General features: G+C 38.0%; 1 long non-coding RNA gene across 2 annotated transcripts in view; it reads left to right on the top strand.

Annotated features, from left to right (window-relative positions):
• The window catches only part of LOC310901596, a 176,220-nt gene extending 163,078 nt beyond the window's left edge, over window positions 1–13,142 (top strand). The window contains exons 5-9 of one of the 2 annotated variants that reach the window (XR_014585927.1): window positions 2,636–3,055; window positions 5,124–5,213; window positions 6,165–6,708; window positions 7,284–7,313; window positions 9,330–13,142. This is a non-coding gene — a long non-coding RNA (uncharacterized lncRNA). Of the gene's footprint in view, window positions 1–2,635; window positions 3,056–5,123; window positions 5,214–6,164; window positions 7,977–9,329 lie in introns of those variants that run through there. The other variant, XR_014585928.1, reaches the window with a different exon arrangement.
• Window positions 13,143–13,495: the final 353 nt, after the last annotated feature.

Genomic DNA, 13,495 nt, shown 5'->3' with positions numbered 1-13,495 from the left:
TCTGCCTATCACTTGATAGTGGGTGATAGTATCTTTGCTGGAGCTAGCCAGGTCAGGTCTAGAAGACACAGACAGTATGTGGAAAGTCCAAAATGTGAACATTCCCTTAATTTTGTGTACAGTCAATACAGTCAGCTCAAAAGGATGATTTACAATATTCTAAGAAGTTTGACTGACATGTACCAGGCCCATCTCAGATTTGTGCCTAGCAAGAGAAAATAAATGCTATATATCTGGTAGGTGATGGACGGAGTAAAGTTCTGTGGAAAGGAGGTTAGTTAGATCAAAGTACCCCAAAAATTACTTAGCGTGTACCCATATATAAAACTGGAATTCCACTTGTATGCCTCTTACGCAGTCTGATTAGCTCACTAGTCACAGCTAATGCTATTTTGAGAAGGATGTTTTCTGCAGTTTTCAGACATTTTTCACTCATTGTGCTCTGATTTGTGGAAACTGCTAGGATATTTGTATCTCAAAGCTGCTATGTAAACTCTGCCTTGATATATGTTGATAGTTATTATGTGGCCCCGTTAGAAAAATATGTATTTAGACTTGATTTTCAAAGTATCACCACCGTGAGAGAGCATGCTGGGGCAGCACACTCCATGATTTGGCTGACCTGTGGGGGTGTATGGGGGGGGAACAGAGTCAGGGCTTTATTAATTCCTGATAAACTTGAAAGCATATGGCCCACAGTGTGACAACAACCCCTGAGGGCATGGCTGTGATGCAGCCTTTTGTACACCATCACTAGAAGTATAATGGTTTCTAACTACCTTCAGTGTCCTCAGTATGTTTTTCATTAATTCATGTAATTTCAGTCTGTAATATTGATGTGAAGAAATTCCCTTCATTTTGACCTATTAGCCCCAGCCACTCTTCAGAGGCTCCAGTAATGATCTTCCTTCTTACATCTGGGTTTTTTGCTAGGTACAGGTGCTAATCCCTCTTCAGACATTACCTAGTGACTCCTCTGAATATTTCAGGGAATCTGGGCTAGAGCAAAGGCAATCGTTTGTTATCCTGTTTGTTATTCTTGCCAGCTGTGGGGTATTCATCAAAGATTCATAATTCTAACCAAAACTGGGTGTGCGTGAAACATTGGCTTTAATTCGGTACCTTTATACTTTATATTAAATCTATTAACTGGAAGAGCTTAATGAAGAGGTGATAATAAAGAAATTGGCAGCTTTCTCTTTAACATTTAGGTTTAGTATTTTTACATAACTAGTAGGCAGAACATGTGTAACAGATATATGCTCAAGCTGACTAGAAGCTTTATGGATGAAGAAAATGACCACCCTCGGTTTGTAGCAGCAGCATGTTGATATGGCAGGCATGAAAACAGCTTGTAATGTCATATGGCATTTGTAGTAGGGAGTTGAATGAGGAATAGGAAAGTGGTCCTACTTGAGAGATTTTTCCAAAAAAAGTGTCAAGTGCAGTGAAGAAAATACTGTCCATGATGGAATTCCCCCTTCTCCAATGAATGAGCTAAATTGCTTCCAATATACAGCAAAGTTGAGTTGGTATTTTGAACATTTGAATAAATAAATAATAATTAAAAAAAAAGAAGCATACCTCAAAAAATTAACCAATTCTTAATATTTATTGTTGATCCATCCAAACAAGGCTTTATTCTCTGCTTCTCATAGATCAATGAGTTTATCTTGGTTTTATGTATTTATTTTTTTCAGAGATTTGCCAACTGTAGCACAGTAAGTGGAGAAATAGTTGTAAAAAAACACTGAGCAAAAAGAAATGGAGGAATAGTTGGCTTGTTAAATTTGATGTCATTCTTTGCCTTCAGAATTAGCCATCTAATCAATACTTCTGCTCTTTACATTTACTTACATCAGCTACTGGAGAGGAAAAATCACTAGCAGAGCACCAAGGATAAAAATCTATTTCAGTGCCATTTTGTCTTAAATAGAGTAGTAGTCATTATCTGGAATAATATTGATATGGCAAAAGAGACAAGACTCGTAAGAAGCTATGCCTTTTATTAAAGCCGGTTGCTCACTGTGCTGTTCAGCTAACAGGGTACCCTTATGAGAACGATTGAGACTTGGCCACTAATAGGAAGTATGGGAAACTTTGGGTTAAATTATCTGTGTAAAAAGTGATGTAATAACACACACAAGGTGGGAGGTGTAATTTTTACACTGCTTCAGTATATTACTTTTGTTCTTAATTTCCTGTTGGCAGTTGGAGGTAAGACAGAGGAAGAAGACAGAAAGGGGGCTGCAGTGTGTGTCCATAGCCTGCCCCGACAAGGTGGCTGTGCCAGGGTGGGTGCCCGGAAGCATCAGTTTATCCGAACTGACGTGGCCCTTCCCTAACCTGGCATAGCACTGCCTTCTAGGCATCCCACTGGGTCAGCTTCGGTGCCAGTGCCCGCAGATGCCAGAGACTGAAACGGAACAAAAGGGCTCAACAGCCATTCCAGAAATACGAAAGATACAAAAAGTATCATATTGATTATTGAAGGGACTTGGCAATACTTGAGAGCACCCCTGCCAGACTCGGAGATTACCCCAACAGGGTGCCAGCTGCCCATGTGGTTATCAGAGGCATATGATGGAGGCTGGAAGAGGTGTATTCAAGCTTCATTTTCTTTCAATTCTTGCAGGGCTGCATAACAATACGGACATCTGCCGAACGCCCCGGCCATGTAGCAACACGTGGCGTAGTACCCAGCACACCCTGGCCTTGTTGCACACCCGTTCTGCACAGCCATGCCAAGGAGAACCGCGTGCACCAGGCGCCTCCAAGATGGCCGGCCAACAACGGAGGTCCCCCATGACTGCCTTTTGCATGTCAGTGGCAAGACCGGGCCTATGGGCTGGCCTCCATCGCACTTGCACCAGAGTAATGATTGAATTCAGGCCCAAGTAAGCCCATTGACCTCAGCTGAGTTTCTCCAGTTCATGCTGATGCAGCCAAGATCGGGTGCGACCTCTGTGTGAGATGAAACATTACTGGTTGAGCGTTCCTCCCTTGTGTTCATCCAGAGCCAAAGGGCCATGATGGACAGTCCTATGCTAATGAGGTAAGGGAAAGAAGGATAACTGAGGAAGGAAGAAATGGTTGTGAGCACAAATCTTCTATAATTCTAAAAAAAAAAGTGGACAGTATTTAGACAGAGATGGATCTGACAGACATACTATATATAGACCTAGACATTTATACCCATGATTTCAATTTTTTTTCATTGAGTTCAAATAGTCATTTTTCTCTCTCGTTGAACTTTGTTTTCATAAGAATGTGCTCACCTTCTTTCACAGCAATGATTTGCTTTTTTAATTTGAAAAAATTAATTAATTAATTAATTCTGAAATATTGTATAACCTTGAAAATGAAATGCAACATTTTGAGAATTTGATTTGTCGTTCTATTTCCTATTGTGAAAATGTCTCAAGTATTTGAAATTTGAGATAAAAACTAAATTATATAATTTCTTTGTGAAAGAAATTGCAGATTCCACATGGGGATCAAGCTTTATCCCTTTGTGACAACCTCTTACATAGATGATGGCAAAAAACAAACATGGCTAGTAAATGCAATGTGAAACATTTGCAGATCATTTATGCATAGCTGCTTAACGAGCATCTAGGAAGACTGAAATATAATTCAGATAGCACTTGAGAAGAACTGACTTTCTGAAATCTCCATCATCCCTCCAGAGCTGCTTTGGTGCAGTTTTAAATATTTCTGGTGTTGTTCAGTTTTAAGATGCTACTCAATGCATCTTCTTTTACAACTCCCAGAAAAAAAGAAATGCTGCAAGTGTACAAATCATTACTGTTTGAAGAGAATGTAATGTAACATTATCTCTACGTCCTTTTTATACTATAAAAGTGCTGATAGTACTTTGATGTGGAAAGGATGAGACACAGCAATCTGAGGGACTGTATAAAAGGAACAACACTCTTTAAGCGGGAACTATGCAGAGAAACACACACAGCAATGACAGCTTCACACAACATCTAATTTGATTCCTTCTTTGCACCACAGTGGAATCATTGAACTACAGCCATCTCTTAATGAGGAGGCAGTCTTCTAAGCAGAGGTCATCTTTCTCCCATATTTTGTAATATTCATTCCACAACAGTCATAAACCCAGCCATTATCTCCTTTTCTTCCACAGCATTTTGTCTTTGGCAAGTTTACTGTCACATAGAAATCAAATCAAGAGGGCGAAAAAGTAGTGTCTGCTTTTTGCAATTGACCAGGAGAAATTGCTTCTAGAGACAGGGAAATTACTTATAATTATTCCTAACAGAAGGAAAAAGAAAAGGTAAAAAGACCTCTTCCCCCCAAATAAAAAATAAAAAACCGGAATACTTTAGTTTCAAGAAGGAGTAATACTAGAGAGATGATTGCAAATTTTTGCAGCAAGTAACTTGCTGTGTGGGATCACATTTTGGTGAAACCAACTCAAGATGGTAAATGCTGACTACTATTGTCAAGGGCAAGAAATTTAAAGATGAGCACAACTATTTGCTCTATCAGGAACCCAGATAGTATACTTATTAATACACTTGGTCAAGTTTCGTGTTTAAAGGGGTTAGTGCTAAAAGGAACAAATTTCCAGATCACACCATGCTGCAAAGCCCATGTTAGTGACTGTGGTACAGAGGACTGGTGGGGAGACTGTCTGCAATGGCAGGGAGCTCTTCCTTTCCATTTTGTGGATTTAATTTGTCACTGCCGCATAAGGGAGCTGCTGTGCAAGGCAGATGCTGTTACCCCTTGTTTGAAATTATTTTGAGTTACTTGTCATGGGCATGGAGTTCATTGATAGGAATATATTTTTTGCTTTTTTTTTCATGTGTTTATATGCATTTGAAGTGATCTTCCGAGGACAACCAGTCAACATGTGTGGAACTGGAGGATTGTTGCCATTAGGGACATAAATTTAGCTGTTGATGTCAGTCAAGTTGTTCTTTAGTAGTGTTCAATTTATTGAGAAATCCTCATTTTCTGCAGCACAACAAAACGAATAGTGGGAAGTTTCTCCGCTCTGAAGACTCAACTTTCCTTTCACTCAAAAAATTGTAGCATAACTATCATGTAGCACCTTTTAATGAACCATAACAATTGTTACTTTTCCTTAGATAATACAATATATTATCCAGCCATCAGATTGGACTGAGTATCATCTTTTCCAGGAAGATCTGCAGTTCAAATTGTCCTGGCAGTATGTGGTAGGTAATCCGCGGGCAGCTTTTGATTGTAATTAAATACACTTACAAAACTAGCTTGCAGACTGAAACCAGTGATTAAATTTCCACAACCCCCCTAAAACTAGTGCTAAATATGGAGCACTGTATTGCAATATAAATGTAAAACGATATCTTTGGACAAATGCATGCAACTACTTCTTTCTCCATCAAGAAGCTGACCATCCAGTCTCCATCAAGAAGGAAAATAAATCCTTAGATTTCCCATCAATATGCATCGCAGTTTCCGTTTTTGCTTGGCTTTGCTGATTCCTGCATTTTGTATGTAGCTAGCCATGGTGATTTCTCCATCCTTTTATTTTCTTTCCTTTTTACTCATGACTGCTTGTTCTCTGTAGTACTAATAATACCTTAAATTAAATACTACACTGAATATGAAGGTTAGTCAAAGGATTTTTTTTCCAAGTGGCATCCTTTTCTGTTCTCATGCCTTCTCTGTCTGAACCTTCCCCTCTCCCTCATGTTCTCTGTGAATTTAAAGGCTCATTGACAAACTATCATTTTTTAATTTCAAAACTCTGCTTTTAAAAAGCCACCCTTGAGGATGACAAATTTATTAGATGATATGATGATGATTCCTCAGTTTTTCAGCAGTTGTGGTGCTGCTCACCAACTTTTGTGTATTACTTCTAAAAAGTTGTGATGACTCTTCATACTTAAAAAAAACTAAAGTATTACATCACTTCAGGTTATTAATTCTGCCTCCGTGAGATTTAGAGACTATTCATGATTATTTGCATGTGTGCTTATGTATTTTAGGAAAAATGGCTAATAGGCTTGTTACATGTATTTTTATGGCTAAGCTGTTCCTTGATTACTCTCTCTTTGTTCTTTATCACTTCATGCCATCTTTCTTCTCTGCTTATCCACAAACAAACAACCATTGCTTCCTGCTGTCTCCTGGACTGCCACCAGCTGTCCTGATGTCAACTGGCAAATGACAAAACCAGCCCGGCAATGAAGAAGCTCATAAAGAAACGTTCTGCAGCTCCAGCAGACGGCGCGTCCTTCGTACCTTCAAGATGCCAGCAAAGCCGTTTGCTTCAGCAGAGGTCCCTATATGGGAAATACTGGAAGAATTCAGTCATTTAGCTAACTTTTTATTAGTGGGCATAAAATAAGGAAACAAAATAAACTGTCTTTCACCTGTCCTTCAAACCAACATCTCTAGTAGCAATGCTGAGAAGACTTTTTTTTAGAGATTAATATAACAGTGAAAAGCTAATTGACTTAATTGTCTTGAACTGCCCCTCCCTAAATAGGAGCTCTTGGAGGCACTGTTTCCTCAAAAAAAGAAGAGAGAAAAGCCAAGAAAAGCAAGAGACTTCTGTTCTCAGAATTTAGTTTCCAACAGCGATACACAGTGATACTGTAGAGAATGACACAGAACTGATAGAAGCGTTATCAGCATGTTTTTTAGCTATGAAAACTCCTCAGTTTCAAAACTGAAACATTAAAGGTAATTCATAAGTGAAGCTGGGATGCAGTGGAACAATGTATTAGGGAACTTATGAAAGGATTTTTACAAGTAACAGCTTATTATAGCTGTAGATAGAAAGTAGGAAAGAAAAATCCATATTGCTAACAAGTGGTGTGGTAGGAAATAGGAACGTTTCTTGTTTAGGGAACAGTAGGAAAAAATAGGAATACATTTCATTTCCTAGAATATCTGTGCCTGAAAGAAGAAATTCTAAAAACAACTGAATAACAAGACATTATTTAACCTATTAATTATTATACAAGCAAATTAACAATGATCAAATGTTTTTAAAAAAAACAACAACAAAAACAAACAAAAACTAACAAAACCAGACCACCTTCAGAAAGGTTCAAAATGTTCAAAACCAGACCACCTTCAAATTTTAAGATCATATCAAATAAGATTTTTTAAAAAGACATCTGCAAAGTAAACTCAGTTTAAAGCTGAGTCACAGTAGATGTTTGCAGAACTCCTTCTCCAGGTCAGAATTAAGGAAAATGTGTTTGTAGAGCGGAATAATTTTATTCTTTTGACCTATGCTCTTTTTTTTTTAGAACTACTGAATCTTAGGTGCATTGAATGGGGTGAGTATTTGTGCTTATTTTCAGTTACACTAATTGAGGAGGCTGTCTGTCCTTGCTTTAACCTACTTTCTCTGCTGAAGTCATTTTGCCTCTTAAACCCCATGGAGATTTGAGACACAAAGCCAGTTTATTTCTACAGTGGCCCCTCTTTGTTCAGAAATATTGCCAAAGGCTTATTTGGAAACCTTTTTCATAGGAGATATGAACATTTGTACTTTGCAAAGATTGTAAGGACTCAACTCAAAATAGAAAGTACAGCTAATAACCGTAAGATGAGTTTTCTGCCTCCCTTCAAATTTAACATGTTAGGAGAAATCATTTATATATATATATATATATATATATCAGGTATTAAAGCATAGCATGACTCTAGGTATTGGTATAATTATTGCTTAATTGCTTGTTAGCTGTTCTACGTGACATTTTCTGGTATGGACCTGACCACATATTCTGCAGCAAAATGTTACAGAAGCTACCATTTTTGCATATGCTTTAGTGCCTCATTTTATGCCTGAAAATGTAGAAGTCTTTTCACCATGATAAGAAAGGATGGGACCTTCACAACTGCACGTTTTGAAAAAACACAAACAAAATCTCATTTTTCTGTTTTTACATATTTGTAAAATAAATAAATAAATAAATCAAGTATGTTCCCATGTGCTGGAATGCCTCCTACTAATTGGGGAGTAGAACTGACTGAGCTCCGCATGCATCCAGACAGGGGTTTTGTAAGCACTCTGTGGTTGTCTTGTCCTTTTGAAGGAAAGCAGTGCCATTATGTTATGTGATACTTCCCATAGGCAAGGATGAAATCTGTCTGTACAAAAGGACCCTGAGAAGGACTCTTGTGAAGCAGTTTTTTGCCAATGTTTAGCAGCAGTTATGGAATCCCCAGAAGTTTCATAAAGTAGGTACTTTAGCCATAAAAGGTCAGCAAAGAAGTATACCTTAGCAGCAGGTGAGCAGCTGAATTTCCTGCCATGAGCAGCTGAGAGAAACTGTGTACAACCACAGTGTAGAGTGAAGGTAATGGGGAGGCAGAAGGGGTTGGGGTTAGAATTTAATCATGCAGGGGAAAATCAGAAGTGTCTCCCTTGAGTGCTCAGGGATTCTGCCCTTCTGAAGATCCTGCCCATGTCATCATACAGTCTTTATGTATTTAGGCCATACAGCAAATCTATTCTGGTATTCCTATTAAAAAAAAAATTCAATTTGTTATTTGTGAAGGGCCTTCATGAAAAGAACAGTGCATTCAGATTTGCATTATTCCCTGTTCTGCATATTTGTCCTGGCTCTCACAGATCTTCTAATTTGCAGGCCATAATGAAACTAAATCATCAAATAACAACAAAGTATTCTAGATCCTAAAGCAGCTATATCACAGCCCTTTGGAGAAACAGAGCCATATGCCATAGGAAAACCAGTGCCCATTTTTAGCGTAAGCAATGCTGAGATACAAATCACATCACACAGAGTCAGAGTTAATTAAGTCAGGCACCTACTGCTTGCCTATAGTTGGCAATAGCTATTAATTTGAAGGTCTGCTGTAGTGCCAAGGAAAGGTAATTAAAAAATATAACATTTTGTGACATGATGAACATACTTCTAAAGGGGCTTGTTATGATGTCTTCTTTTGGATAACACTGTTCTAAGTAAAAATTTAGACAATATATCATAGTAATTTAAAGGGAAAAATGTTAACAGATCTTATATCTTTCTTTAGGTAAGGACAAGAGCTCTTGCTATGGAATACGCAGTGTGCAAAAACACTACAACTGCTAAAACTATCAAAGGAGCATCAACATTTTGGCATTTGTTTTCATTATTTTGAACACAATTTTGCCAATTACTGTGAAATTGTTTTTAAATAATATATATTTTTAACCATGCCAAGTCCGCTAAATTTTATTTAAAATCATACTGAGTTACATACATACTGTCACTGCCATTCCAAAGTCATTGTTTTTATTTATTTACGGCAACTCTATTTACTGACTGAAATATCTTCTTTTCTAGATTAAAGTGCTGTCTGTTCATTACATACCACCTGAAGAAGTTTTGATATAGGAAGAAAAAAGTCATCTGGGTGGTATTAAGGAACTGTTGATATGATATGAACTAAGATTAAAAATATGTAAATGAAAATTTGAGAAGAGGATTCAAAAGTTTCTGAAAGAATACTCCCTGAAATGTTTTGTGAATCCTTTTGAGAGAGGAGGCTATTTATATTGGGAAAGAGAAAACTACTTTGGAGACTGCCTTTCCAGTACAAACTAATTAACTAGAAATGACCACTAACTCTCACTTTAGATGAAGTTATATATTTGGAAAAGATTTTTCAAAGTGTCCAGGGATTACCTTGTCTATATTTCTCAGTTCTGCCCCAGAGACAGCCCGAAGGCTCTGCAAGGATTTGGACCAGCAAGAATCACAAGTCAGAGAAGATGGTTATATTTCTAGATGTGTTGCAAGCTGCTTTACTCTTTTCAATACAATTTTTCTCTCAAAAAACTTTGATTGCAATTAAATTAGTATTTGGTTAAAGAAGGCAGCTCACAATTCAACCATATTAAATTTATAGGTGATTTTCAATGGTAATGAGATGCCTGCTAAATATTTTAATTTAGCGGAAAACTTATAGCACCTATCTGGAAAATGTTCATTAATGTTTTGAAGTGGGCCACATATTCTGATACTAAGAATACCCACAAATGCATTGTCCATAAAGTTGCCACTTTCCAGTGAAGTCAGTTCTCGCTATACTTGCTGCCTAACTGTTAAAGCCTTTCTGACTGTCTTCATTCAAGGTCTGTGTTTTGCTGTAATGTCTGCTTGTTTGTTGGATTTGGCGGTTTGACTTTGGGCTTTGTTGTTATTTTTTGTTTGGTTGGTTTTGTTTCTGTTTTTGCCATCCTCCTTTATTTTGGTCTCCCTTGGATCACTGCCACCCTGAAAACAAATGTTGATTTCACATAGTGAAGAGATGCTCTTTATTATAAATAAAGTCTAAAAGAACATTTGTATCACATTTTGCACAAATCCTAATACTTAGCACCAGTTAGCTTTTACAAAGGAATTAAATATTTTAATACAAAGATGCCTAAGTTTAGAATTTCATTGCTACTTTTCTTTTTACTATAATCTTTTATTATCATTATTATTATTTTTTATTAGATAACTGTTCTGCTTATAATAAGGTTCTCTGTGAAATTCTGCAGGGGTTCTTCCCAGCATTGTTACTGTGTTTAAACTCAGAAGATAACATATTTTCAAACAACCTTCTACATTTTTTAATCTCCGTTGAGATGAATTCCCATAGCTGAATAAGCCCCAAGATCCCTGAGCTCCAAGGGGTGCTCAGTATCCTGCCAAGCACTGGATGTTCTGTGATGGCATTAGAGCCAAAAGATTTATCAAGACAATGAAGAAATTCGGAAGAATTAATTAATACATGTTTTTAATGTTTCAGGTCCATTAACCATAAGGTAAACTGTATATGGCCAGGTCCTTCCCAGTACATTACGATGACACCATCTGCACTGAAGTATTTATGCTTCAGTCTCACATGAGATTCTTTGCAAGCACTCAGACAGGATCTCTCCCTCTCCATTGCTGAGGGGGTGAAAGATGAATGCAACACCCAAATGCCAATTCAGCAGCTGAGAAGCTGTTGTGCTAACTTGTCCTTTAGTTAAAGGCTTGTGTGCCTGCTTCTGCTTCATGAAATAATCAGATAAAGTACAACAGGAAAGCGAAAGAAAGAAGAGGGGATATATATATATATATATTTTTTTTTCCTTTTCTTTTAGGTTAACTATTGAGAAAGATAAACTATGGGGAAAAGCTTGAAAAAGCACAGTTGAATGGCCTGTCCACCTAGCCACATTTTTAGAAGCATACAACAATTAACACATTGGTCCTTAACACAGGATAAAATGTAGGTGGAATTTACGATATGAATAGAGTATTTTTGTTTCTGATATCTTTGCAGTCACATTCTATTCAAAGAGTAAAACTTGAGCAGAAGTATATATCAAGAGTTAAGTAGGAAAATCTTTGGATGCTTATCAAAGAACGCAGACGGAGCCCCCCAGCCACCACCCAGCCCACCCCACAACATGGTTGCCTGTTCGAGGCAGGCAGGGCAGAAGAAACGCGCGCTCCTCACACCCTGCTGCAGTTTCTGGGCACAAAGGCACCACCTGGCACCGCGCATGGTCGCCCCACCGAGGTGCTCTGCTGCCACAGCTCTGGAGAGCTGCGGAGATGTATTTTTTTTTTCTTACAGGAGATAGAAAAATACTTCATAAAGGTTTAAAAAACATCAGCACAATGGAATAAAAACATAATTGAAAGGGTTTTAGTTGCTAAAAATGGATTTTAGTTGCTAAATAAGCTAAAGCTGCCAAATGATTGCACAGTTGAATTGATGGTAGAGCCTCAACATTTCATGCAGATTTATTCTAGCTTCAAGGGTTGGCTGTAGTGTGCCACCTTGGTTTGGTGAACTCCCATCACTGCAGAAAAGCCCCAGTGTTCCTCTGAGGTACGTAGATATGAGGTGAAATAAGGACATGAAGACACCAGGTGACATGGGGCAGGGTGAGCTGTGCCTACAGTACTATCTCTGCCTTCAGTCCCCACCACTTAGTAGGAATGACTTTAAAAAACAAGCAAACAGACGAACATTAGCAACACAAATGACCAAAAAAAAAAAAAAGGCAAATTTGCATTTCCTTCTTGTCCATTTTCTGAATATGTTTGTGTATATATTAATTTAAGAGTAGGAGGTGCCTGAAGGGATAGGAATTGTTTACAGTCCCAAAAATCTGTTACAAGACATCATCGTCACAAAATTAAAAGAAAAGAAATCCTAGTGTACAGACTAGGACCCTGCTTTAAACAGGAGCTGGGTACATTTTTTACTACTGTGAGAAACAGCTGAGAGACCGACATTAAAAATAATAGAAAATATGTGTGATGTGTTTTTCACACAGTGGAAAACTGTGTGGAAGTTCTCAGTCTGCTCATCCCTGCCCACTGAGCCCCTGGGGATAGCTCTGCTTGATGAGTCTTCAAAACAAGCTGGGAGTCTGCTGGTGCCTTCATGGACAAAATAAAATTTGTGGTGGAGCCTTGTGAATGTCACTCATTTGTGGTACTAAAATGAGGTATATTATTCAGTTACTATAATAAATTCCTGAACTTCTAGCACTTACTAAAAAGTAATGGTGACAGGACTTCAGAGCATTAGTTAGATCTCTCTGAAACAGATTTGTATACGTGATGTTAGAGCTTCTTCCTTTCTCTCTCTATCCCACCTGTTGATTCTTAACGTCCTGTAGCAGGCATTGCTGCTGCCACAAAGAATAATGACAAAAAGTTGGTAGCAGAAGGTATTGCATGGCCATATCCTGCTCTACTTGAGAACAAATCCAGGTTTGTTGTCTCAGACCTCCTTGGCTGGCTAGGCCCAGCTAACTTATCTGACCTTGTACTGAAAGCTCCGAGGATGCGATTTCTTGTGTCACTGAGGTGTGGAGTAACATCCTACAGCTGGTGCACTGTGGCAGCTGCCTGGAATTGCCATCTGAGCCTTGCACAAAATTGTAATTCTACAGCATGCTAAAAGGTCACACTGATTAGCTTTAATGGGAACTACTTGTGTGTAGATGTCTTATTCCAAATTAAGCAGGTAGGGAAACCAGTCTCCAATTCATCATTCAGTGATTAATTAATGAAGCAGTGTTAACTGCAAATGGTGTTTGTACTAAGAATCAGCTACTGGGGCTGCTACATTTGCTTTTCCAGTAGTATTGGGTCCTTTCCAGTGAGCATCTACATGCAAACCTCTATTGTTTGCTTTTAAAAAAAAAAAAAAAAAAAAAAAGGAGCTGATGGAGCTGTGACTGCTCACACTAGGTGAGGAGCCAGTCCAGGGAATGCAGCATGCAGATGATTTTTAACTTGTATTATTTCAATCACAGTAACAAAAACTGCTAAGGGAAAACAACGTGACTATTTTTCCTGTGGCTTACTAATGGTGTATTCATGCACAACATTAAGCTGCTGAATATGAATGTGTTGGGCACATTATCCTTTCTCCCTTTGTGCAAGTTTCAAAGATATAATTATGTTTGGCTTAATTGCTATTAGTCTCAGTTGAATTGTCACTGGTTTCT

This window comes from Anser anser (genome assembly GCF_964211835.1).
Source record: "Anser anser genome assembly, chromosome: 6".
Taxonomy (NCBI): domain Eukaryota; kingdom Metazoa; phylum Chordata; class Aves; order Anseriformes; family Anatidae; genus Anser; species Anser anser.
Note: the sequence above shows the minus strand (reverse complement) of the source record. Positions and strands in the feature narration are given on the sequence as shown.